The following is a 27,577-nucleotide window of genomic DNA, read 5'->3' as shown; positions in this document are numbered from 1 at the left end:
AAGATTGTGCTTGGCTTTTTGTGGACATTACAAGAGCTTCGATATGGTTGACCATGGCCGCCTTTTAAATAAACTTTATAATTTGGGAATTCATGGCCTCTTAAACAATTGGTTTGTGTCTTATTTAGGAAATCGAACCCAAGGAGTTAAAATAGGCAACACTCTTAGTGAAACCGAAGTCATAAACTCTGGTGTACCACAAGGATCGTTCATTGGCCACATATTATTTCCTATCTATGGAAGGGCGTATAAAACCTTTCACAAAGGGCGGGGCCAATTTTTTTTTTAATTTCAGATTCATATATAGCGTATTTATAAGTATAAAGAGTAATGGCGTCTAGGTAAAAGCGAAACCTGCTTTATAGACCCAGCTGTAGGCTCTAGCAGTCTCTTAAAATTTTTATTTATTTATCAAGAGCTCCCCATATATCTACCATGTCTAGGATTTGGTAATTCAAAATTTTGTTGAACTAGATAGATTAATTTACAAGGTGTAATTACTTTAGAAATGTGATCCCCCAAGTGAGTTTCAGATTCAACAAAATTGTATTTTCCCACATACTTTATTTAGTTTCAGAGATGTATTTTAAATTGCATTACTGATTCTCTGAGTATTAGAAAACCTGCTAAGTAAATATAATTCTGCGAGGATTTATTGTAAATTCATCTAAAACAAGTAAAAACGGACTGTCTTCGGCTGTGCCGAAGACTTCATACCTTTCATGAATGGGGCTGAACAATAATCTTATCCCGCTCGTAATCTCCGAATAATGGGATGTATAAGATAAGAAATATATAGTGAACAGATCTACACACCTTAACGATTTTTAAGATAAATATAAAATAAAAAACAGGTAGGTACTTTGTGTGAGGATGCAAAGTTTCAGGTTTTTTGTGGTCTGCGTGTAAAAACTATGACTACGAATCACGTATTTCAACAATATATGACGTAAACGTAACTATTTGATGAAATTTGATGAATTTTGAAGCTTCTAGCCGTAAAAAGGGGCAAAAATTAGAGTTTATATGGGGTATATAATATATATACCACCGATCTCTATGAATTTTTCAGACAACAATATATGCTATATACGTAATCATATGGTGAAATTTGAAGCGTCTAGCTGTTAAAAAGGGGCAGAAATTGCGCACAGTTTCTTATCTGAACAATCGGTTGTATGAGATATATACTATATATACCACCGATCTCAATGATTTTTTCAGACAACTATATATGCTATACACGTAAGCATTTGGTGAAATTTGAAGCTTCTAGCTGTTAAAATGGGGAAGAAATTGCGCAAAGTTTCTTATCTGCACAATCGGTTGTATGAGATATATACTATATATACCACCGGTATCTATGATTTTCTCAGTCAACAATATATGCTATACACGTAAGCATTTGGTGAAATTTGAACATATCTAAACGATTTTTAAGATAAATATAAAATAAAAAATAGGTAGGTAATCTGTGTGAGGATGCAAAGCTTCACGTTTTTTGTGGCCTGCATGTAAAAACTATGACTACGAATCACGTCTTTCAAAAATATATGACGTAAACGTAACTATTTGATGAAAGTTGATGAATTTTGAAGCTTCTAGCCGTAAAAAAGGGGCAAAAATGACAGTTTATATGAAGTATATAATATATATACCACCGATATCTATGATTTTTTCAGACAACAATATATGCTATATACGTAAGCATTTTGTGAAATTTGAAGCTTCTAGCTGTTAAAACGGGGCAGAAATTGCGCAAAGTTTCTTATCTGAACAATCGGTTGTATGAGATATATACTATGTATACCACCGATCTCAATAATTTTTTCAGACATCAATGTATGTTATACGCGTAAGCATTTGGTGAAATTAGAAGCTTATAGCTGTTAAAATGAGGCCGAAATCGCAAAAAAAATATATATAGACTATATATATATACTATATATACCATCATATATATATTATATATATCACCGATCTCTGATTTTTTGACACAACAATACATACTATATACGTAACCAATCGGTGAAATTTGAAGCTTATAGCTGTTAAAATGGGTTAGAAATTCGAAAAGTTTCTTATCTGAACAATCGGTTGTATGAGATATATACTATATATACAACCGATCTCTATGATATTTTCAGACAACAATATATGCTATATACGTAAGCAATCGGTGAAATTTGAAGCTAATAGCTGTTAAAATGGGGTAGAAATTGCGAAAATTTCTTATCTGAACAATCGGTTGTATGAGATATATACTATATATACAACCGATCTCTATGATTTTTTCAGACAACAATATATGCTATATGTAAGCAATCGGTGAAATTTGAAGCTTATAGCTGTTAAAATGGGGTAGAAATTGCGAAAAGTTTCTTATCTGAAGAATCGGTTGTATGAGATATATACTATATATACAACCGATCTCATCAATTTTTTCAGACAACAATATATGCTATATACGTAAGTATTCTGTGAAATTTGAAGCTTCTAGCTGTTAAAATGGGGCTAAAATTTGCGAAAATATATATATATATATACTATATGTATAACACCATATATATACGATATGTACCACAGATCTTTATGATTTTTTCAGACAACAATATATGCTATATACGTAAGCATTCGTTGAAATTTGAAGCCTCTAGCTCTTAAAATAGGGCAGTACTTACGAAAAGTTCCTTATCTGAACAATCGGTTGTGGGGGATATATACTATATATACGACCGATCTCATCAATTTTTTCAGGCAACAATACGTGCAATATACGAAAGTATATGGTGAAGTTTGAAGCTTCAATCTGTTAAATTGGGTAAGATATTACAAAAATCCTCTTTTTCTGAAAAATCGGTTGTATGGAGGATATATGCTATAGTGGTCCGATCCGGTCGGTTCCGACAAATGTCTAATCGGACACCCAAATACACCCGATCACCAAATTTTATCAAGATATCTCAAAAATTGAGGGACTAGTTTGCATACAAACAGACAGACGGACAGACGGACATGGCTAAATCAACTCAGCTCTTCAACCTGATTATTTCAGTATACTTAATGGTGGGTCTATCTATTTTCCTTTAAGGACTTACAATTTTCGGTTTCGTGACGAAATTAATATACCATTTCATTTTCATGAAAGGTATAATTAGATCTTTTAACTCCGTATCATTTTCCGCTACCAATTTTCTGTGAGCACTCAGCATACATAAACCTTTGAAAAAAAAAAAAAATAAAATACAATAAATATATTTAAAAAAAATCTTGATTTACCATTAAGGCGAGATTCTGCCTTTGTTGTTCTCAACCACGTCTTTACCCTCCTTAGAGTGCTGTGGGAGCGTTCCACAGTTGCGGTTGTGCAGGGCATTGCAAGCAGAATTTCAAGTGCTTCTCTTATTTTTGGATGGAATGCTGTCTCATATACGATCTGTTGGTCCCTAATTTTGGCAAGCCCTGTACCACATTTCCAGTTCATTATCAATACCATATAAATTATAAAAAAACCTTGGCATCGGCAAGTTTGCTTTCAATGTATTTAAGACTTATCTTTTTGACAATATTTGGATGTAATGTAGTCAAACAAAAAGCAGGATTTCTTTTCCTGCGAAAACCTTTCACTAACGCCCCAATTCTAGCGTGGTAACAACATTCTTCACCACGGTAACGAAATCATGTCGCAACTTTTACATCCTTTTGGTATTCTACCCGCGAAAGTAGCCGGATAATTTTTTACCCACAAAAGTAGGTGGTTACATCGAAATAACCACAAAACAGCTGTTGTTTAGAAAAGGGCAAAAGTGAAAAATAAAGAATTGTAAGCGAAAATAAATAAAGATAATAGTAAAAAATTGTTGCCTCTTGCTATACACATTTGTTTACATTATGTACTTACACAGAATAAATTACAATATGCCTATGTAGAAATTTATCATGTATAATATGCATATACACATCGTCCCGTTTACTCGTTAACCTCGTATCTACAAGTGAGACATTTTCGGTAAAGCGAACACGGTTGCCAGACCATGTTTTCATTTGGGCCAAAATTCATCGAAAAGAAGGACCAAATTTTTGGTTTATTTTATTAGTATAAAATACAAAATTTTGGGATGTTTCCATATAAAATTTTACTAAACATAGTGAAGACTTTCCTTTAATTCAAGCTGAACAAACAAATATATGTGCATGAAACCAAAAATGTACTATATTTTGACATAGGATAAGTATATGTCTTTCAGCAACCAAACGTTGTGAACCTAGTTTTGGTCACAAAGCTCTTGGTTCTAGCATTATGTTGTTGATTGCAATGAAATAAAATGAATAGTGCAGAGTGCAGTTAGGCTTTAGTAAGAAACGGTTCAAATTTTGTGTTCTGGTGTTGCCGAACTATGTATGTGGAAAACTCAGTAAATCATAAATGAAACTAGGCAATTTTGTTAGTGCTTTTTTTAGATGCTTACTTTTTCCCTTAACGTTTAAACTTCATATCAGCGCCTAGATTCAGTAAGTGTGAGTTTTGATCACAGGCCTCAGGGGTTCTGCTAGCACCTGCGGGAATAATTTTATACAAAACATTTCTTCCGAAATCAAATCTCTTCCTTCTGTCTTCGAGTTAAAATATTTCTTGTGCCAAGATACTTAGTTTTCAATTACCTTGCGTGGCTTAACACCACAATAGTCCTGGAATTCCTTGAACTCATTGAGAAAGATTTAAATATCAACGTGCCAAACGAGAAGTAATGCATAGAATTTCTTTGTATAAGTTTTGAAAGTGTTAGGCTCACGGCAGAATGCTCGCTATAAGCTATGCTATGCGAGAAGCAATTTTTATTTTCATATATTTTACATAGTATTGTATAACCGATCGAAATATCTAGCCGTTATTAATATTATTATCAAACAAGAGTTTTTTTGGATTAGTCGGTTATTTCATCAACAATTAACGACAATGTGTTTGCCAACACTTTTCTTTTTAATGCCTGGCATAAATTATATCCTAGGTGAAATGTTATTGTTCTGGTACATTTTATTGACTGAGCAATTTTTTATGGTGAGAGTTCCATTGAAGTAAATTGGCGAATTTTTGGGCAATATTGTGAATTTTTACCTGAGTGAAAATAAAGAAAAATAGCAATCGTTGCTACTGCCTAAAAAGGACCAAAACTGAAGAAAAGGGACCAGCGGACCAAATGTGGTTGGAAGGGACCATTTTTGGTCCAAATGGACCAAAGTGGCAACCGTGAAAGCGAAGAGAACTACCTTTCAAAATTTTCCACAGACACTGGTGAGTTTTTCGCTGATGACAGCGTTACCGGTTTGGCCAGAATAGCGGATAAAAGAACTGGTGACGATATTCGGTTACATAATGTTCTGGGTACTATTTTACCGGTAACGCTTAGAATTGGGGCGTAAGTGAACAAATTAGGGAGTCTAGATATGGTATAAAATTGCTCGCTGGTAATACATTGATATATATGTAAAAGGAACGTTTGTTCTATTTTTGTGCTTTGCTACAACTCTCGGCACGTTCATTTCAATGGGAATACTTTCAGCTAAGTCAGAGGCGTCTCTAAATATGCTATTAAATACAATATCGGCGGCCAAACTATGCGTTTGACTAGTTTCAAATCGGTTGTCTTCGATTGCATTATAATCACTACCGGCTCTAGTGTCAGCATTTCCCTCCACGCTTAGTTTGTCAAGTGCCTCAACTATTTGAACAAAGTTGTTTTTAAAATTGCTAATGCTGGCAGATTTTTCCGTCCAAAGTGTTTTGCAAAACGAAAAAACGATTATGCCCTTGATTGTTGATATTGTATTTCTAATTTCCGCCACATTGTTTAAATCATTAATTACCAAATTAAGTTTATGACTTGCACAATGAAAATAAAGACTTTTTGGGAATGATGTTTTTAATATTTTTTGCACACCGTTAATTTTACCCGCCATTGTAGCATATCCTTCAAAACCTAATCCCACACATTTTTGAGGGTCAAGATTTAATGCCAACACAAAGTCTCTTACACTATCAGCTATTACCTCTGCCTTCATAAACTTGAGTTCTACAAAGCCCATAAATTCTTTTCGAATAAGCATTCGCCGCTGATCAAAAAACGAATCCCTATAGAAAGTCATTATTTTCCTGCCATCTCTGCTGCTTCGTCCGCTAATATGCTATAATCCATTGCTTTTAGAAATTTTGAACAAATTTCTAATAGCTCGTTTTGTATAAATGGAGAAATGTATGTGGCCTTTTTATTACCTTAAATCTTTGCTTTTAAACATTCGCCTCCTGCTTCTATTTTCAGCTTCAACAAGTTTTTGAATATGCCTAGAAAAAGGACATGCACATTCACAATTTTTAATAAACGCATTAACACATTACGAGAAAAATTAAAATCAAAGTAAACAAGTAAGGAAGGCTAAGTTCGGGTGTAACCGAACATTACATACTCAGCTGAGAGCTATAGAGACAAAATAAGGGAAAATCACCATGTAGGAAAATGAACCTAAGGTAACCCTGGAATGTGTTTTTATGACATGTGTATCAAATGAAAGATATTAAAGAGTATTTTAAGAGGGAGTGGGCCATAGTTCCATAGGTGGGCGCCATTTCGTGTTATCGCCATAAAGATGGACCAGGGCTGACTCTAGAATTTGTTTGTACGATATGGGTATCAAATGAAAGGTGTTAATGAGTATTTTGGAAGGGCATGGGCTTAGTTCTATAGGTGGACGCCTTTTCCAGATATCGCCATAAAGGTGGACCAGGGGTGGCTCTAGAATTTGTTTGTACGATATGGGTATCAAATGAAAGGTGTTAATGAGTATTTTAAAAGGGTGTGAGCTTTAGTTCTATAGGTGGACGCCTTTTCGAGATATCGCCATAAAGATGGACGAGGGGTGACTCTAGAATTTGTTTGTACGATACGGGTATCAAATGAAAGGTGTTAATGAGTATTTTAAAAGGGAGTGGGCCTTAGTTCTATAGGTGGACGCCTTTTCGAGCTATCGCCATAAAGGTGGACCAGGGGTGACGCTAGAATGCGTTTGTACAATATGGGTATCAAATTAAAGATATTAATGAGGGTTTTAAAAGGGAGTGGTGGTAGTTGTATATGTGAAGGCGTTTTCCAGATATCGACCAAAATGTCGACCAGGGTGACCCAGAACATCATCATTTCATTTTCTTCTACTTAGGAGTTACACCCATTTTACAAAGTTTTTTTCTAAAGTTATATTTTGCGTCAATAAACCAATCCAATTACCATGTTCCATCCCTTTTTTCGTATTTGGTATAGAATTATGGCATTTTTTTCGTAATTTTCGATATCGAAAAAGTGGGCGTGGTTCGGATTTCGGCCATTTTTTATACCAATACAAATTGGGTTCAGATAAGTACGTGAACTGAGTTTAGTAAAGATATATCGATTTGTGCTCAAGTTATCGTGTTAACGGTAGAGCGGAAGGACAGACGGTCGACTGTGTATAAAAAATGGGCATGACTTCAAACCGATTTCGCCCATTTTCACAGAAAACAGTTACCGCCATAACAAGCCAACCTAATATAAAAGCACGCAAGTCATTTTCTGTCAAAAATGTCTCATGCACATACAACTTGTATGAGAGCAACTCAAATTGAATTTGCTGCATGAAACCCTAACTCGATTTCGAATTTTTGTTCTGCGTGACATTTAGATTTGACGTTTGGACACATGCTTTACATTGTCGCAACGCATGCTTATTTGGGTTAGGGCAAAAAACGCCGGTTGTTTGCGTGCGCTAAAAAAACGCAGTGCGGTTTTATTAGGTTGGCTTGTAAGGCGGAGCCACGCCCATTTTGAAATTTTCTTTTATTTTTGTATTTTGTTGCACCATATTATTACTGGAGTTGAATGTAGACTTAATTTACTTATATACTGTAAAGATATTAAATTTTTTGTTAAAATTTGACTTAAATTTGTTTTTTTTTTTGAAATGGGCGTGGTCGTTCTCTGGTTTTGCTAATTTTTATTAAGCATACATATAGTAATGGGAGTAACGTTCCTGTCAAATTTCATCATGATATCTTGAAAAACTGCCAAATTACATCTTGCAAAACTTTTAAATTACCTTATTTTAAAAGTGGGCGGTGCGACGCCCATTGTCCAAAATTTTACTAATTTTCTATTCTGCGTCATAAGTTCAACTCACCTACCAAGTTTCATCGACTTATTCGTCTTTGGTAATGAATTATCGCACTTTTTCGGTTTTTCGAAATTTTCGATATCGAAAAAGTGGGCGTGGTTATAGTCCGATATCGTTCATTTTAAATAGCGATCTGAGATTAGTGCCCAGGAACCTACGTACCAAGTTTCATCAAGATACCTCAAAAGTTACTCAAGTTATCGTGTTAACGGACAGACGGACGGACATGGCTCAATCAAATTTTTTTTCGATTCTTATGATTTTGATATATGGAAGTCTATATCTATCTCGATTCCTTTATACCTGAACAACCAACCGTTATCCAATCAAAGTTAATATACTCTGTGAGCTCTGCTCAACTGAGTATAAAAAGTGAAACTAGAGGAAATTGTGTAATTCAACATTACAGACGAATGCTCTACATTCTGAGCTACGACATAAACAATATGTTGTCGAAAACATTATCGAACTGTTACAATTTAATTTCCGAAAAACTGTCTGTTTTGCATTTGCCGAATTTTCGTGCACAAATATGGCAAAATCAAAAATTCAAAATTAAAATTTTTTTGGGAAAACGTAAACAAAGCTTTATTTGTTCACACAGCTTCATTTAAAAAATTAGATTCAAATACCGCTTTGCCAGCCATTTATCTGAGTGTAATCTTATCAGCCGGTATTTTGGGTTGTTGTCAAATCTGGAAAAATTAAAATTTGGAAATGCATCTGTAATTTTTTAGCTAAACCTACACGTCATGTTATATGTATAACTACCTTCATCATTCAATTTCCTCGTAGTGGAAGATCATGTGTACCACAAAAAATTATTGCCGACAAAATAGATTTTAAAAAGGTTTTATTTTCCGCCACAATTTTTTCGTGTCCACTTTACATTTGTACATCGACGGGCTGTTGATGTAAAAGTAAGTTTGCTGACTGGGTTGCTTCCTTCTATACATTTGATGCGGCTTGGCTCTTACTATACTCACCTATATTCTTATCCTTCACGAACGGTCGAATCACAAAAGAACTCACAATCCCACTATTTTTTGAGGTTTGAATAGAACACAATACAAGCAGAAAACGCCTCTAAGCTTGCTTGAATAAACCATCCATGGCTTGTATATTTTTAGCCAATTGTGATTAAATTTTCTTTTTAAATGGGCTGCATCAGCCGATAAATCATAGTGTGGCGGTGGTACCCAACAATTTAATAGCAGTTATTTTTTTGTGCGAAAGTCATAGTGCTTCGGGCATTGATTCATTCCCCAATGTCATTATGATGATAATAACATCCTCCTGGTTCCACGGCACTCTCATCAGAGCTAGTTGGGCTATGTCTTATTTTCGAAGCCATATTAAGATACATGAGTTGTCGGCTAATAGTGATAATAAATTATAAAATCAGACTTACCCACAGAAGTAGAAAAAAGCTTCATAACATCCATAGTTTATATTTCGTTTCCTAATTCAATTCAAGCAGTGGCCACAATTGTCAGCTGTTTTAATTATTCACGTGTAATCGATGCTTATCGATATTTTCAGAGATGCACAGTATCTGGTGCGTTTATACACCTTTTCAATCTTAGTGTTATTCAAATTTATTTATCGTTTTAGTTTCTTTATTAGTAAGTATTGTGTATGTGTATGTAGTTATTGATAAGATCTTAAGCATGATATATTGTAGCATTATGCATGGTGCTCCTTATGTCAATACGTTTGTAATATTCACCCTAATTGTCATTGTCGTCGTCGTCACTAAACGACGACGACGTGTTAAATTCGGCATTGCCATTGTCGTTTTCGATAACTATTGACGATTATCGACACATTTTTGGTATTGGCTAAGCAAATTTGCTGTCGTCGGCGCCATCACACGACGCCATTTTCGTCGACGCTATTTTTACTGACGACAGAAGGAAAATTTGTAAGTAAAACATTTCTTTTTTAATTAATTAAATATACAAGCATGTAATATGCATTGCTTTTTTAGATATTCAAAATGAAAATAACGAGTGCGCAACAATTCGAGGTTCTTATAGCTGAGCTAGAAAAAAATCCTTGCCTAGAAAGAGGCTTCCAAAGAGGTATGGCACCAGCAAATTTTAAACAATAGTGGGAAGCGATCAGCATAAAATTAAATTCTTTGGGACAACCTTTACGAGACAGTGATGATTGGCAAAAAGTAATTAAAGTTATTAAATTAATAGAGCATAGTTTTTAATCAAAATATACTCTGCAGGTACGGCGAGATTTAAAAATTAAAGTGAAGAAACAACTGGTGAAAAATAGGGAAGAAAGCAATACAACAGGTGGTGGCATGAATAAACAATTTACGCTAAGTCCGTTGGAAGAGGCAGTGGCCAATTTGCTGCAATTCGACAAGTAGCTGAGCCCGGAAGGGATTGTACAAGGTGTGCAGCTGCCGGTTGAGCAAACTATAGAAGCTGACGTAAATTGTGTTGTCGAGGATGATCCGCAAATAATTTCGGATGTTCAACTGCATCCACCGGATTTTCCTTCGGAAGATGGCCCGAGTACTTCAGCGGTCGGAAGAAGCAGATCCCAAAACTCCCGCTGCTACTAGGGTACGCAAATCCAAAAAAAGGGCAGACACGATCTTTCAGAGAAACACAGTAGCATGCAAGAGAGGGTCCTTACCGTTGCAACGAACGGGCTAAATTCAATTAAGCACCCTTCACGAGATACGGCACGGTACCAAAAAAAAAAAAAAAATGCTCGCGATTGAGGAGGAAAAGCTAAAAATGCTGAAGAAAAAAGAATGTAGGGAAGTAGAACTTCATAAAATGAATATGGTTTTAAAAGCCATAAAAATTAAAATAGCGAAAACTAAACTAAAGAATTTAGAAAAAAAAGAAGAAGACTGATTTTTATGTATATACATATTTTATTTTTAAGAAAATGAATTTTGTCCGTTTGTTTGATGTACATAGTTATTTTATTTTAAGTACCTGAATTACTTTTTATTTCTAAAGAACTGAATTATTTTTGTTTTGTGATATTAATTATTAAGACGACTGAATTTAATGCATATATGTATACAATAAAAAATGAACTGAAATTTTCAGTCTGAAACTATACAAAGCTGGTCTTGATTTGCTCTCTAATTGGTGATGCTTCCATATTCGCGATATTTTCTACATCATCAATATTTTCACATTCTCTAAGTTCTGCTCTTGACTGTGTACATCCTCGTTTGCAGAGCGAGAACTAAAATCAATGCATATGTTGTGAAGTGCTGCACATACATTAGCGTGCAGCTAGCAAACAGCGAAAACGGGTTTTTAGTACGCCAATGGTACGTTCAATTATATTTCTAGCTTTGGCGTGCTTGATATTGTAAATAGCCTCGGGACTTCCTTCTGCTGTGCTTCGATACGGTGTCATAATAAATTGTTCAAGAGGATAGCCCGCATCGCCTACAAATATAAAAAAAAGTTTATATAACTGTTACATGATTTAAATTGTGTGTAATTGGTTTTTACCTAAAAGCCAGAAGTTACGCTCTCCAGCATCGTATCGTTCTCGCAGAATTCTTCTAGCATGGCTAATGTTCCATATGAGGGAATCATGGCCCGAACCCGCATGCCTAGCATCCATATACCTTATTCGCAACTTATGATCACAAATCTGTTAAATTGCTTGTTAAAAAATTATTATTTAGCCGATTGAAAGTTTATCTGTTCTTACAATCATCGCATTTAAACTAAAAAATCCCTTTCTATTGTAGTATAGATGCTGGTCTTGTTTTCTAGGAGCCAAAATTTTTATATAAGTTCCATCGACGCAGCCAATAACTCCTGGAAAACCAGTTTTTTCGAAAAAATACTCCTTGCATTCTGTGTTTTCAGCCTCTGTCATGTGAAATTTTATCCAAAGAGGACATATAACGGATTCCAAAATGTTGAGTGTTTCAGCAAGTACAGCACTAACGGATGGCTGGGAAAGTCCAAGATGGAAATAATTTCCCACACTTAGTTGATAGGAACCTTGCCCCAAAAATCGCAACGTTGCTGCCAATTTTATGGTTTTTGAAATCGCCGTTGCCCTGATTTCGTTTCTCATATGCGGTTAAATTGTTTCCAGAACATATCTGAAGGCAGCTTTATTGAGACGAAAATAGTCTTCAAATCTGAAATAAAGTAAAATATTTCCAGCTGAAACATTAATACATTCTAAACCCCCGAAAGTTGTTATACATACTTGTTGTCTGGCTAACGAAATACATCGGAGTTATTCCTTATTTTTTTTCTATTTAGTCTAAGCTCCTCTTTATTCTTTTCGTCACTAGAGCTCGCACTACTGTCATAAAAAAAAATGTTTGTAAAATCTTGAAATAAAATATTTAAACAAAGCTTAAATCGCGAAAAAAGATTCAGAAATAGTATGAGAAATCGAACAGCTGATCCAGAATTGGCAGAGATGGTATATTTTCCTTTCGTTTTATCGATAAACTGTCGTCGTCGTCTCAACAAGCTTAGCCAATATCGATTTGGTGTCGAAGTGACGACGACGTCGATACGATGTGACGTCCACTGAAAAACGACGACGATCTCGATGACGACAATGACAATAAGGGTGATTATGCATCACGCTCTTCTACGCCAATGCACTTTCTATGCAGACCACACACAGAAGTCAGTTCCATATGTGGCTATTTCGGGTGTGCCTCAAGGAAGTATCCGCTCTTCTTTATAGTGTTGTTTAATGATATCAGTGCTTGCTTTAAAAAGTGCGGTCATATTATTTATGCCGATGACTTGAAAATCTTTTTCAAAATAAAAAATTAGTCTGATATTCTTGCACTTCAAACATAATTTGTTGCTTTTAACGATTGGTGCAGCAGGAATAGGCTCGCTCTCAATGTCAGTAAATGTTACAGTGTTACGTATTCTAAATTAAATAAGAATTTGATTTCAACTTATTACGTTTCTGATATACCTTTGATAAGGGTCAATAAAATTCGAGACTTAGGTATCGTATTTGATTCACCATTTATGTTCATTGAACACTTAAATTTTATAATCCCTAAAGCGTATTCTTTATTGGCATTTATAAAAAGAAATGGCTCAGAGTCTAGAGACCCATATACTAAAAAGTTGTTGTATAATGCGTTTGTAAGATCAATGCTGGAATATGGTTCAATAATCTGGTGTCCATATTATGAGGTTCACAGTAAAAGGATTGAACGTGTTCAAAAAGTATTTATGAAATATTGCTTATCTGACATAAATTCTGACCTGCCGATCCCGTCATATACATCCAGGTGTAAGTTAATTAATCGGCATACATTAGAAAGTAGGAGGGTAATTTCTTCTATTATATTCATTTATGATATTGTTAATGGCATTATCGATTGTCCAATACTTCTTGCATTTTTGAACTTTCATGTGCCACCACGTAACTTACGCCAACATAATGTGTTTACTATTGAAAAGTTAAGATCTAATTATGCGATGAATGCTCCAATCACACGCGCTCAAGTGTTCAACTCTATTAATTCCAGTCACTGCATTGACTTTTTTTATAAGCTTTTATTTACCTTCACTTGGCCGTTGTATGTAATGAAATCTTGCAAGTTAAATTTGATACACTTCCCGGTGTCCGATTGAGCTGAAATTTTGCACACATGTATAACTCCGATGGCAATGCAATATTACTTTGCGAGAAGTCGATAAATTAATCGATAACACAGTTATCGGTAAAGATTTGTGTTTACTTTGGCATAACAGCCTAAGTCCCATACAAACCCGCCGGTACCTAACCGTGGATTTTGAGACTTAGACGTGGTGAATCTCACGCTTGCGAAAAGCGGAGACACAACCCTCTGTTGTATTTCTGTGTATAACCAACATAGCTGAATTTTTAAGGCTGTTTAACTCTGTAATCTTTTCTGTAATTTATTTTGCTTTTGGAAAAATTGCCTATTTGAAAAAAGCTGGCTGAAAAATATTGGCATAACAGCTTAAAGCTGGAGACATTGGTGCTTTATCGGTAACCGTATCGGTAACCTTTTAACAGCTGATTCGACCAACCTTATGAGAATCAATGCAATCGATTATTGGTGCCGCTAAGTCGTAACCGTATCGTAGCCAACCAATTGGGTTTTGGTTTACCGTCGTAACGATAAACAGCTGATTACGTTAGGGATACGACTACAGCGATACGACAAACGTCACCAATGACTCCAGCTTAAGTTAAATCAAGAATGGAAAATCTTGGAAAATTTGAGCAGATGTGGCAATTTCGCGCGTCCGCTGAACGAAATATTGACAAACCTTTGATCATCGCTAGGAAATTAGCGACATTCCATCAACTTAGCGGCACTTTAGCAATACTACTGTTATTATTTGGCCGCTCAAACACACCCATATTAATTGTGCATTAAATCTAAGATATACAACTAAAAAATGACTCCGGTTGTTATGTTGTTGTTGTTGTTGTTGTAGCAACTCTCGCCCCACCTAATAGCCGCGACCGATCACAAATTGTCATCAATATCCTCTAACGGGAGTCCAGGGAAACTTGCCGTTTCAACAGGGGTGGACCATAAGGAAAGAGGTGTTAGAGGCGTTGGTTCCACATTACAATTGAAGAGATGGTGGTGTCATGTGGGGACACATTGGAAGTGGGGCATACATTTTGTATGTCGGGGTTGATTCTGAATAGGTATGAGTTTAACCTGTTACAGTATCCAGACCGAAGTAAGAGTGACACGCGTTTCCCTGGGCAGTATGCGTTCCTCTTCCACGAGTTTTGGATAATTTTCTTTAAGTACTGGATTCACCGGGCAATTCCCGGCATAAAGGTCCGACGCCTGTTTATGGAGTTCACCAAGGACCTGCTTGTGTTTTTTCACTTCATTCGGCTGGGTTCTCAGGTGCCGCATTTCCTCAAAATGTTTACGGAGATGGCTCCTTAAGCCCCTAGGCGGTGCTGGTTCATCAATCAGATGTCTGTTGGGATGCCCAGGTTTCTGGGTATTCAACAGGAACTGTTTGGTCAGCATCTCATTTCTCTCCCTTATGGGGAGTATTCTCGCCTCATTATGTAGATGGTGTTCTGGGGACATAAGAAGACAGCCCGTGGCGATTCTGAGAGCAGTATTTTGGCAGGCCTGTAGTTTCTTCCAGTGGGTTATTTTTTAGGCTTGGCGACCATATGGGTGACGCGTAGCACGTAATCGGCTGGCTAATTGCTTTGTATGTAGTCATGAGCGTTTCTTTATCTTTTATGAAAGTGCGTTTTTCAGTGACGATGAAGTCGGCGGTACGCTCAAGCGAAATAAGTATGGGTAGGTGGTCGGATGCCAATGTTACCATCGGCTGCCAGTTGACGCAGTTTACGAGTTCTGCGCTCACGATTGAGATATCTGGCGAGCTGTGACAGCTTCCTACCATACGCGTGGGGGCGTCTCCGTTTATTGTACAGAACGTCGTTTCGTCTATTTGATCCGCCAACATCTCACCCCTACTGTCCGCCCGCAAGTTTGAATGCCATAGGTCGTGATGGGCATTGAAATCGCCTAAGATAATGCGATGGTTGCCAGTGAGTAAGGCCCTGATATTAGGGCGGTATCCACTGGGGCAACAGGTGGCAGGAGGGATGTAGATGTTGATGATTTCTAGGTTTGCATCGCCTGACCGGACAGATAGGCCTTGACGTTCTAAGACATTGTCCCTGCGGTCGATGCCAGGATCAAATATATAATATTGCCCAGAGTGGTGTATGATAAACGCGAGACCGCCTCCATTTCCGCTCTCGCATTCTTACCTGTGGACATTATACCCAGAGCAGGTCTGCAATGCACATCTTGCTGTGAGTTTAGTCTCTTGAATCGCAGCAATGCGGATGTTGTACCGCTTCATGAAATCGACTATCTCGCAGGACGCAATTGCTGTTGTGGCCCTGGGACTGGGCGTCCTTGGGAAAGCATTGGGGTACCCGGATGATTTGGGTTTGCGACCTGGCAACATGGCGCGATGAAACCCGTCGGGGGGTTGCCGTCGCGGAGACCAGAACATCTAGGAAAGTGGCACCACCCAAGGCAGGAGCTGCATTGGGCGGATGTCGCAAACCTATATATTTTGTGCTGGCAGACGGTGCAAACGGAGGTAGGGACTAAGAGTCTGTTTCCCTGACCTGCACGATTGCTGCCGGAAAAGAGTGGGCGAGAAGACGGGGGCAGGGGATGATGCTCAGCATTGCTACCAACTCTACTATGAAGGTAGTAGTTATGAGTGGTATCAGCTGTTTGAGTTGTTGGCGCCGTGGGGCGCTTAGGCGTAGACTACGGGACGCCCTTGGGCGTGAACAGCAAGGAGCCACAAAAGATTTATAAAAGTTACGTGGACGTCGGGTTTTGGGGATCAAGCCCAGAACAACCTGTCCGTTGCAACCATCCCTTGCACGAGACACACTGAACAGAGTATGACCGTCCTAAAAAGATTCTTTTCCGGCAGATGCAGCAAAACCATTTCTCAGGACCGGGGTCAGGAGACGGACCCGGATTGGATTCGATGCCTTGCCGTAGTAAGAGAATATGGAGCAGTCCTGCTGCAAGGAGCTGCTGGGAGGATGACAATTTGTGGGAGGGACGAAACAAATAAGATGGGGTCACATGAAATGAGAGTCCTTGGTCGGGAAAAATCCCGAGTCGCTCCGGTACATAGAACCGACTGCCTTGGGAAGCGCCAGTTGCCGGTTGTTATGTCCGCAGCATTTATTTGGTGCAAATACACCATAATAATTTACACGGCCAAAGCCATAATAATTTGCACGGGTCATCAATTCTTTCTCCGATTCAAAAGCTGAACTACCAGTGCTACCGTCATCAGCTCAGTGTCATCATTAACAGTAGCGCCAATTACACCAAACTCGTGCCTGACACACAAAAGTCGTTTCACTCAATAGCGCAACTGAAATGTACTACGCACTCACTACTAAGAAGCGTCAAAAATTCGCTTGGAGTCATTTCGTCAATGAGCTACCATTGAGCTGGCACCGCATTGGCTAGCGCCATGCAATTTACATCACTAAAATTGCGCGAATACCCAGGCTCATGACTTTCTTAATACAGATGGTGAAAACGAAGACTGAAAGGAATGCAACCTTGCAAATAACATCCGTCATTTTCAAAGTGTAAAAATTCTGTGATACAACGAACGCTAACGCGGTTAGGCTGTTATCGGTAAGTTGCATACTTTTCTTCGCACTTGATTTTGTTTTACAGATTTTTGGCGATGGAATTTTAGCTAAGCGAAAGTTGGAATATTAGCCGTTTTTTATACACGCGTATACGTTCACGTTTGCGCGTGAAAAAAAACGCCTATCCTCGCTTAGATAAGGCTTAGGAAACCCATCTAGCGGCAGTGGTTACACAACTAGCTACAGCTACAGGGTGTACCCAAAAGCGGAGACACGACCCTCTGTTGTATGCCTGTGTATAACATATAACTAAATCAGTTGCGATGAATTCTGGACACACATAGAATACATGGAATTAGTGTAGAGGGTGAAACAAAAACACATATTTCAGTTACATCTGAGTATAATGCGTACTGAAATTTAGTAGTACACATTTTATGCGCAGCAACTTCAGAGCTGTATTTAAAATTTGACGCTTAGCAGTCCATATAAAGTATAAGCGTATAGACGTTTACGTGTAAAAAAAAAAACACGGCTATTATTTTAAAACAGATTTAACCCACAGAGCATCGATCTGCAATGAGTAGTTGTAAACTGAACGCGACATAGGCAAAGTCACAATAAAATATGATTTTAAGTTAGTTAACACTGTTTTCACAATTTTATATGTGCTCTCTGTCAAAAATGCTTCAATATATGCCCCAATATATTCGGACCATGATATAAAAAATCGTGTACTCATACTCAGTCAGGGTTATTCAAACGTAGCGATTCGTATCAGTAATTTGGTTGAGAGTCTTTTTTTCATCCTGACACCGCGTTAGCGTTGAACGCGAAAGATCTGACAACCGAAGATGCTGATATCCGAAGTGAAGCTACTTTTGACAAACACATACGATATTTTTCTCGAAAATCTGTATTATCATATGTATGTATGTATGTATGTATTTAACGTTTTGTTGTTGCAAGAACACTTGAACATGTGTATGTACATATAAACAAATTCATTTGAATGAGTTGAACAAAGCATAGGGCGCATTCCAAAAGCAACACTGCTGGCGAAGTTGATTAGTGATAACTTCTTGGAACGCAGAGTTGCAACTTTACGGCAAATTAGTGAGCATAAAAATTTTCCGCTCCATTCACTCAACGTTTTTATCGATGGGTTGTTGACATTTTCAAAAGCACAATTTCTTTCACTCAGCTGATAACTGATTAACTGAGCTAGCAGTTGCGCTTTGAAATTCACCCTTCGAAGCAAACTTTTGCTTCGTATTTCAATTAAAATTTCATACGAAAACAAACCAAACACTAGAATAGTTCGTGAGAGACCGTTGTAGCCTGTATCCATATGCATCATAGCTTATACTTACACAATAATTTTTGCATGTAAAGCGCCAAATACACGACACGAACATTTCCGCGAACATTCCGCAATCTTGTTCGCAGCTTTGGCCATACACCATACGAACTTTTGGCCGAACATTAGTTCTCTTTCAGACAGCGATGAATACGGACAACAATTAAGCTGCAGCAATATTGCTCGCTGTGGCAATTAAGCGTAAAAAAAGAGAGAAGATCGCAAAAAAAGGTTCTTCTTGATCTTTCAAAAAGCATAGCAAATCATAGCACCAAAGAGTAGGAACATATTCATCCTCAGCACCAGCACCAGACTTCAAACTATCTCTCTTTTTTTTGATTCACGCCGGTATTGCGCCCGCAAACAACTTATTTTTTTTATGACTGTATCCTTTGTGGCATCAGGATCTACTTCTTTTAATTTTTCGATTAAAGTCGCATAATCATTATTCTTTTTAATTCTATTACAATAATCTTTGCTTTTTACTTGCCACAATGATGGCAAAGATTTATACATTTCAATAAATTCACTCAGAAATTTTGTATTGTCCATTTTACTTTTCCGCGCACGTCTGTTCCGTTCAGAAATTACTACGATTATGAGCTATTTCGCCATACACGCACGAACAGTTCGCGCAAATGTTCGCCAAAAATTAAAATATTTTGATTTTTGGCGAACATTTGCGCGAACTGGCAAACACCACCATACACGACAGAAAAGGTCGCAGAAACATGACATAACGGGAATGTTCGTGTCGTGTATTTGGCGCTTAAACGAATAGATCAGGCTAGCTGCGCTTGGTTGTTTTATACGTACTCATACTCAAATTGCTGCGGATATATTAGAGCAGAGCCGTCCACACAAATATTAAACCAATTGCATAAGTGTGTGTAAAAATTGAGTGACAACTCCCCACAGTGTGCTAAAAGAAAATGTGGACTGTGAAGTTTGAAATTAAAAATGACTTTAGTTATTTGATTTCAAGCTAATCCTGAATATATTTACTTATATTTGTATAACTAAGAACGCGGAGGTCGAGCTAGTCGGATAAAACTTTTGTGTTTATTCAATGAAAAATTTACTTAAAAAAATTCACTTTTTCATTAAGAAATAACTATAAAACAAAGTAAATGTAAAGATAGAAATATATATTTTCAAAACATAAAGTTATTCAATAAAAAAAATTTATGAAAATTAATAAAACTAAGTAGAACGTATAAAAATATATTTATACTAAATTGTCAATATTTATTAATAATTAATTAATTATTGTTAATTATTAATTTTTAAATTGTCAATATTAATATGTATGTTCAAAGGAACTTAATAATTCTAATTAAAACGTATTAAAAGTCACTTTAACATTGCAGTATATTGTTTTTATTATGTGCCCAAAAAGTAGCATGGACTTTTCCTTTTGCATTCACTGTTGATTTCAGTGAGTGACAAGCGAAAGCAAACGATCGTGATCACACATCGTTAGTGTCGGTGTGAAAATACGAACTCAAATTGCACAATGTGCAACTTTTGGCCGGCTTTGTATTAGAGTATCAAAAAAGTTACCTGATGCCGATCTCTGCCACAGAGAAAATTTGTTGGTTATGAATGTGGATTTTTTTCTGATTTATTATTAGTATTTATGACGCAATGCCAAGGTGAGCACGTGCCAAGGGCTGAATAATATGAGGGTGTATACAAATTTCATATCGCTAACGTTGCGCCTCAGGGTACCAGGGCGAACCCTGTTTTACTGAAGCCCTTATCCCTTTACAATGGACCTCTGGGGTGGGACCGTTTTTGTCCTATACTCGTGGGAACAAAATGAACAATAAAATTAAAGAAAAACAAGTAAGGAAGGTTAAGTTCGGGTGTAACCGAACATTACATACTCAGTTGAGAGCTATGGTGACAACATAAGGGAAAATAACCATGTAGGAAAATGAACCGAGGGAAACCCTGGAATGTGTTTGTATGACATGTGTATCAAATGAAAGGCATTAAAGAGTATTTTATGAGGGAGTGGGCCATAGTTCTATAGGTGGACGCTATTTAGGGATATAGCCATAAAAGTGGATCAGGGTTGACTCTAGAATGCGTTTGTACGATATGGGTATCAAATGAAAGGTATTAATGAGTATTTTAAAAGGGCGTGGTCCTAAGTTCTATATATGGACGCCTTTTCGAGATATCGCCGTAAAAGATGGACCAGGGGTGACTCTAGAATGCGTTTGTACGATATGGGTATCAAATGAAAGGTGTTAATGAGCATTTTAAAAGGGAGTAATCCTTAGTTCCATAGGTGGACGCCGTTTCGAGATATCGCCATAAAGGTGGACCAGGAGTGACCCTAGAATTTGTTTGCACAATATGGGCATCAAACGAAAGGTGTTAATGAGTATTTTAAAAGGAAGTGGGCCTTAGTTCTATAGGTGGACGCCGTTTCGAGATATCGCCATAAAGGTGGGCCAGGGGTGACTCTAGAATTCGTTTGTGCAATATGGGTATCAAACGAAAGGAGTTAATGAGTATTTTAAGAGGGAGTGGGCCTTAGTTCTATAGGTGGACGCATTTTCGAGGTATCGCAATAAAGGTGGACGACTTTGTTTGTACGATATGGGTATCAAATGAAAGGTGTTAATGAGTATTTTTAAAAGGGAGTGGGCCTTCGTTTTATAGGTGTTCGCCTTTTCGAGATATCGCCATAAAGGTGGACCAGGGGTGACTTTAGAATTTGTTTGTATGATATGGGTATCAAATGAAAGGTGTTAATGATTATTTTAAAAGGGCGTGGGGCTTAGTTCTATAGGTGGACCCCTTTTCGAGATATCGCCATAAAGGTGGACCAGGGGTGATTCTAGAATTCGTTTGTGCAATATGGGTATCAAACGAAAGGAGTTAATGAGTATTTTAAGAGGGAGTGGGCCTTAGTTCTATAGGTGGACGCCTTTTCGAGATATCGCCATAAAGATGGACCAGGTGTGACTCTAGAATGCGTTTGTACGATATGGGTATCAAATGAAAGGTGTTAATGAGTATTTTAAAAGGGAGTAATCCTTAGTTCCATAGGTGGACGCCGTTTCGAGATATCGCCATAAAGGTGGGCCAGGGGTGACTCTAGAATTCGTTTGTGCAATATGGGTATCAAACGAAAGGAGTTAATGAGTATTTTAAGAGGGAGTGGGCCTTTCTGGACCAGGGGTGACTCTAGACTTTGTTTGTACGATATGGGTATCAAATGAAAGGTGTTAATGAGTATTTTTAAAAGGGAGTGGGCCTTCGTTCTATAGGTGTTCGCCTTTTCGAAATATCGCCATAAAGGTGGACCAGGGGTGACTCTAGAATGAGTTTGTACGATATGGGTATCAAATTAAAGGTATTAATGAGAGTTTTAAAAGGGAGTGGTGGTAGTTGTACATGTGAAGGCGTTTTCCAGATATCGACCAAAATGTGGACCAGGGTGACCCAGAACATCATCTGTTGGATACCGCTAATTTATTTATATATGTAATACCTGCCAAGATTTTAAGGGTTTTTTATTTCGCCCTGCAGAACTTTTTCATTTTCTTCTACTTAATATGGTAGGTGTCACAACCATTTTATAAAGTTTTTTCTAAAGTTATATTTCGCGTCAATAAAACAATCCTTACCATATTTCATCCCTTTTTTCGTATTTGGTATAGAATTATGGCATTTTTTTCATTTTACGTAATTTTCGATATCGAAAAAGTGGGCGTGGTCATAGTCGGATTTCGTTCATTTTTCATACCAAGATAAAGTGAGTTCAGATAAGTACGTGAACTGAGTTTAGTAAAGATATATCGATTTTTTCTCAAGTTATCGTGTTAACGGCCATGCAGAAGGACAGACGGACGACTGTGTATAAAAACTGAGCGTGACATCAACCGATTTCGCCCATTTTCACAGAAAACAGTTAGCGCCATAAAATCTATGCCCCTACCAAATTTCAAAAGGATTGGTTAATTTTTTTTCGACTTATAGCGTTAAAAGTATCCTAGACAAATTAAATGAAAAAGGGCGGAGCTACGCCCATTTTTAAATTTTCTTTTATTTTTGTATTTTGTTGCACCATATCATTACTGGAGTTGAATCTTGACATAATTTACTTATATACTGTAAAGATATTAAATTTTTTGTTAAAATTTTACTTTAAAAAAAATTTTTTTTTAAAAGTGGGCGTGGTCCTTCTCCGATTTTGCTAATTTTTATTAGGCGTACATATAGTAATAAGATCATCATGATATCTTCAACGACTGCCAAATTACAGCTTGCAAAAGTTTTAAATTACCTTCTTTTAAAAGTGGGCGGTGCCACGCCTATTGTCCAAAATTTTACTAATTTGCTATTTTGCGTCATAAGTTCAACTCATCTACCAAGTTTCGTCGCTTTATCGGTCTTTTGTAATGAATTATCGCACTTTTTCTGTTTTTCGAAATTTTCGATATCGAAAAAGTGGGCGTGGTTATAGTCCGATATCGTTCATTTTAAATAGCGATCTGAGATGAGTGCTCAGGAACCTACATACCAAATTTCATCAAGATAGCTCAAAATTTACTCAAGTTATCGTGTTAACGGACGGACGGACGGACATGGCTCAATCAAATTTTTTTTCGATCCTGATTATTTTGATATATGGAAGTCTATATCTATCTCGATTCCTTTATATATGTACAACCAACCGTTATCCAATCAAACTTAATATACTCTGTGAGCTCTGCTCAACTGAGTATAAAAAACCTTTTTAAAATTAAGCTTTTATTATTGTTAATAAAATTAACTAAAAAGTAAAAAATCAAATTAAAGAAAAAAAACTTTTTTTAGAAATAAGCTTTTATTATTGGTTAATAAAATTAACTAAAAAGTAAACAATAAATTGACTCTAAAAAATATAACACTTTATAAGTTCATTGTAACCTTTAACGATAATTAGGCTTTTTCGTCTGCGACAAAAAAATTCTATATTGTACATAATTATATATTTTTAACATTAAAACTTTACACCTAAATTATTAAATCTTATAGTTTATATCACAGTCCTAATTGTTCTAATAAAAGCGTGTTACATTGCGATAGCAAGAAAAGGAAATCCTAAATGTTCTTAATTATACCATCAAAATTTAACACAATAATGTAGGCCATTTTTTTCTCAACGGAATATCATAGAGAGTAAAATTTTGCGTATGTGGTTTTCCTTGCGTGAAAAAATGTGCTCCGGAACAATTTTTTTTGCACGGTTGTTGCAACAATTTTAAAAATAGAAATTTATTTCACAGAAATAAAAAATGTGTCCTTAAAGAGTTTTTAATTGCAAGCACATTGGTGTTTGAATTGGTAAAATCGATGGAGCCTATCGGCTGCTATTAAAAGAAAAAGGACAAAGAAGATTCAAATGGCGATAATTAAGGATACAGTTTTCATTGGAAAAATCGAACACGAGGATTTGTTTGTATTATCGATAGCTAAAGAATAATACCTTTGTGGCTCAAAAATAAATTATGACGTTTTTCGGTGATCACTTTCAGAAATTTTCACTTTGTGTCTTTAAACATAACATTTATTTACATTGTTATTATTACATTGTTTTTGTTTTACTATATAACTATGAAATGTACACACCCAGTGATGATAAAAGTACCAAATAAAAATACAAAAAGTATTTAAAAACAGAATACATACATACTTTCGAAAATACTTTGAAATCGGAAGCTTACATTTTGGTATTATTAAGCCTTCCATATTTTGCTAAGAAGCTGCTGTACGCAAATCAAAAGTAAACATTCAACAAAAATTTTGCATTTTTCTTGAGCATGAAAGCTGCAGTCGGCACAAAATTTTGGCATTTCCCGATGCATGAAAATTTATACATGAACATCTTACTTACTTACTTAATTGGCGCTTAACCGTCTAAACGGTTATGGCCGTCCAACAAGCGCGCCAGTCGCCAACCGGCACCAATTGGTCACACCAAGGGAGTTTAAATCGTTTTCGACCTGGTCCTTCCAAGGGAGTGGGGGCAGCCCTCTGCCTCTGCTTCCATAGGAGGGTTCCGATGGAAACACTTTCTTGGTCGGAGCATCATCTTTCATTCGCATAACATGGCCTAGCCAGCGCAGCCGCTGCGTTTTAAATCGCTGGACTATGTTGATGTCTGGTATAGCTCGTACAGCTCATCATTAAATCTTCTTCGGTTCTCGCCATCGCCAACGCGTAGAGGTCCTTAAATTTTTCGAAGAACTTTTCTCTCGAACACTCCCAAAGCCGCTTCATCTGATGTTGTCATGGTCCATGCTTCTGCCCCATATAACAGGACGGGTACGATAAGTGACTTGTAGAGTATTATTTTCGTTCGCCGGGAGAGGACTTTTCTTTTCAATTGCCTACCTAGTCCAAAGTAGCATTTATTGGCAAGATTGATTCTTCGCTGCATTTCACTGCTGATGTTGTTGCTGGTTCTTTTGTGGGTTTTTAGGCCGATGATATCAATGTCATCAACATATGCCAGTAATTGCATGCTTTTATAGAATATTGTTCCAGTGCGGCTAAGTTCTGCAGCTAGTATAATTTTCTCCAGCATCAAATTAAAGAAATCGCACGATAGGGGGTCACCCTGTCTGAAACCTCGTTTTGTTTCGAACGGCTCGGAGAGCTCCTTCCCAATTCTGACTGAGCTGATAGTGTTGCCCAACGTCATTTTGCACAGCCGTATACGTTTTGCGGGGAAACCAAATTCAAACATAGCGGCATATAGGCAGCTCCTTTTCGTGCTGTCGAAGGCGGCTTTAAAATCTACGAAGAGGAGATGTGTGTCGATTCTATTTTCGCGGGCTTTTTCCAAGATTTGGCGCATTGTGAAAATCTGATCGATGGTAGATTTACCAGGTCTGAAGTCGCACTGATAAGGTCCAATCAGCCGGTTCACGGTGGGTTTCAATCTTTCGCACAACACACTTGAAAGGACCTTATATGCGATATTAAGAAGACTGATTCCACGATAGTGGGTGCATTTTGCAGTATCCCCCTTCTTGTGGACTGGGCAAAGAACACTTAGATTCCAATCGTCGGGCATGCACTCGTCCGCCCATATTTTGCTAAGAAGCTGCTGCATGCGCCTTACCAACTCCTCGCCGCCGTACTTGAATAGCTCCGCAGGCAATCCATCAGCGCCCACGGTCCTGTTGTTTTTCAATCTGGTTATTGCTATTCTAACTTCGTCATAATCGGACGGGGGGACATATATTCCATCATGATCGATTGCGGGATCGGTTTCTTCATCTCTGCGCGGTGAATTGCTGCCTCCATTTAGGAGAACAGAGAAGTATTCCCTCCATAATCTAAGTACTCTCTGGACATCAGTTACAAGGTCGCCGTTTTCGTTCCTACAGGAGTTCGCCCCGGTCTTAAAACCTTCCGTCTGTCGCCGCATTTTTTGGTAAAATTTTCGGGCGTTATTCCTGGTGGCTAGCAGCTCAAGCACCTCGTACTCACGCCTTTCTGCTTCTGCTTTTTTCTTCCTGAAAAGGCGTTTCGCTTCCCTTTTCAACTCACGATAGCGTTCACACACTCCTTTTGTTGAGCTCGCTTTTAACGTAGCCCTGTAGGCAGCGTCTTTTCTTTCGATTGCAATGCGGCATTCTTCATCGTACCAGTGTTTTTTTCGTGGCCGCCGGTAACCAATTTTTTCCTCGGCGGCAGTACGAAGTGCTCTGGAGATATGCTCCCACTGCTCCTGTATTCCTTCAGGTTGAGTTGTGCTCTCAGAGAGCAGGTGTGAGAGTCGAGTTGCGAAATCATTGGCAGTCTGTTGTAATTGAAGCTTTTCAATGTCTAGCTTTCCTTGTGTTTTTTGTTCCTTGGTTTTAGCCGCGTTGAGGCGGGTGCGTATTTTGGCTGCAACGAGATAATGGTCCGAGTCGATGTTAGGTCCTCGGACCGTTCTCACATCTAAAACACTGGAGGCATGCCGTCCGTCTATAACAACGTGATCGATCTGATTGAGAGTATTTCGATCAGGAGACAGCCATGTAGCTTGATGTATCTTTTTATGCATGTACCTCGTGCTGGATATGACCATGTTTCGCGCACTGGCAAAGTCAATCAGCCTCAGTTCGTTAGGAGAAGTTTCATTGTGTGGGTTGAACTTTCCGACTGTAGGGCCAAAAACACCTTCTTTGTCCACTTGGCATTAAAGTCGCCAAGCACGACTTTTATATCACGACGGGGGCAGCGCTCGTCGTCTCACTCCTCTGTCGGCGCATGGGTGCAGATGAACGACATATTAAACAATTTTGCTTTTATTCGGATAGCGGTGAGGCGCTCATCCACAGGCGTGGACGCCAGAACTTGGCGACAGTCCCTCTCCCACCACGAATCCGACGCCGAAACTGCGCTTATTCGTATGGCCGCTCCAATAGATGTCACAATTTTTGATCTTCTTTCTTCCTTGCTTCGTCCAACGCATTTCTTGGATGGCGGTGATGTCATATTTTGCTTTGACGAGGAAATCAACCAGCCGGGCATCTGTACCAATCCCATTCACGGAGCGGACGTTCCAGGTGCATGCCCTCAATTCATTGTCCTTCAAACGTTTGCCATGGTCGTCATCAATAGAGAGTGTATTTATCAGAGGATTGTTGGTATATTTCATTGGTAGGCCATTTTTTTCTCAACGGAATATCATAGAGAGTAAAATTTTGCGTATGTGGTTTTCCTTGCGTGAAAAAATGTGCTCCGGAACAATTTTTTTTGCACGGTTGTTGCAACAATTTTAAAAATAGAAATTTATTTCACAGAAATAAAAAATGTGTCCTTAAAGAGTTTTTAATTGCAAGCACATTGGTG

The 27,577-nt window shown here is 37.6% G+C and overlaps 1 protein-coding gene, 1 long non-coding RNA gene and 1 pseudogene across 7 annotated transcripts in view; 1 reads left to right on the top strand and 2 right to left on the bottom strand.

The window, feature by feature from the left end:
- LOC137253953 (SANT and BTB domain regulator of class switch recombination) overlaps positions 1-27,577 on the top strand; it is a 474,140-nt gene that overhangs the window by 295,002 nt on the left and 151,561 nt on the right. The window lies entirely within an intron of this gene.
- On the bottom strand, positions 8,767-9,678 carry LOC137253955 (uncharacterized). The gene is made up of 4 exons (XR_010953940.1): positions 9,608-9,678; positions 9,183-9,533; positions 8,968-9,102; positions 8,767-8,891 (listed from the first exon to the last, which is right to left on the bottom strand). It is a non-coding gene; the product is annotated as an uncharacterized lncRNA (long non-coding RNA).
- Positions 11,464-12,804, bottom strand: LOC137252835 (putative nuclease HARBI1; annotated as a pseudogene).

Source organism: Eurosta solidaginis, chromosome 5 (genome assembly GCF_040869045.1).
Source record: "Eurosta solidaginis isolate ZX-2024a chromosome 5, ASM4086904v1, whole genome shotgun sequence".
NCBI lineage: Eukaryota > Metazoa > Arthropoda > Insecta > Diptera > Tephritidae > Eurosta > Eurosta solidaginis.
Note: the sequence above shows the minus strand (reverse complement) of the source record. Positions and strands in the feature narration are given on the sequence as shown.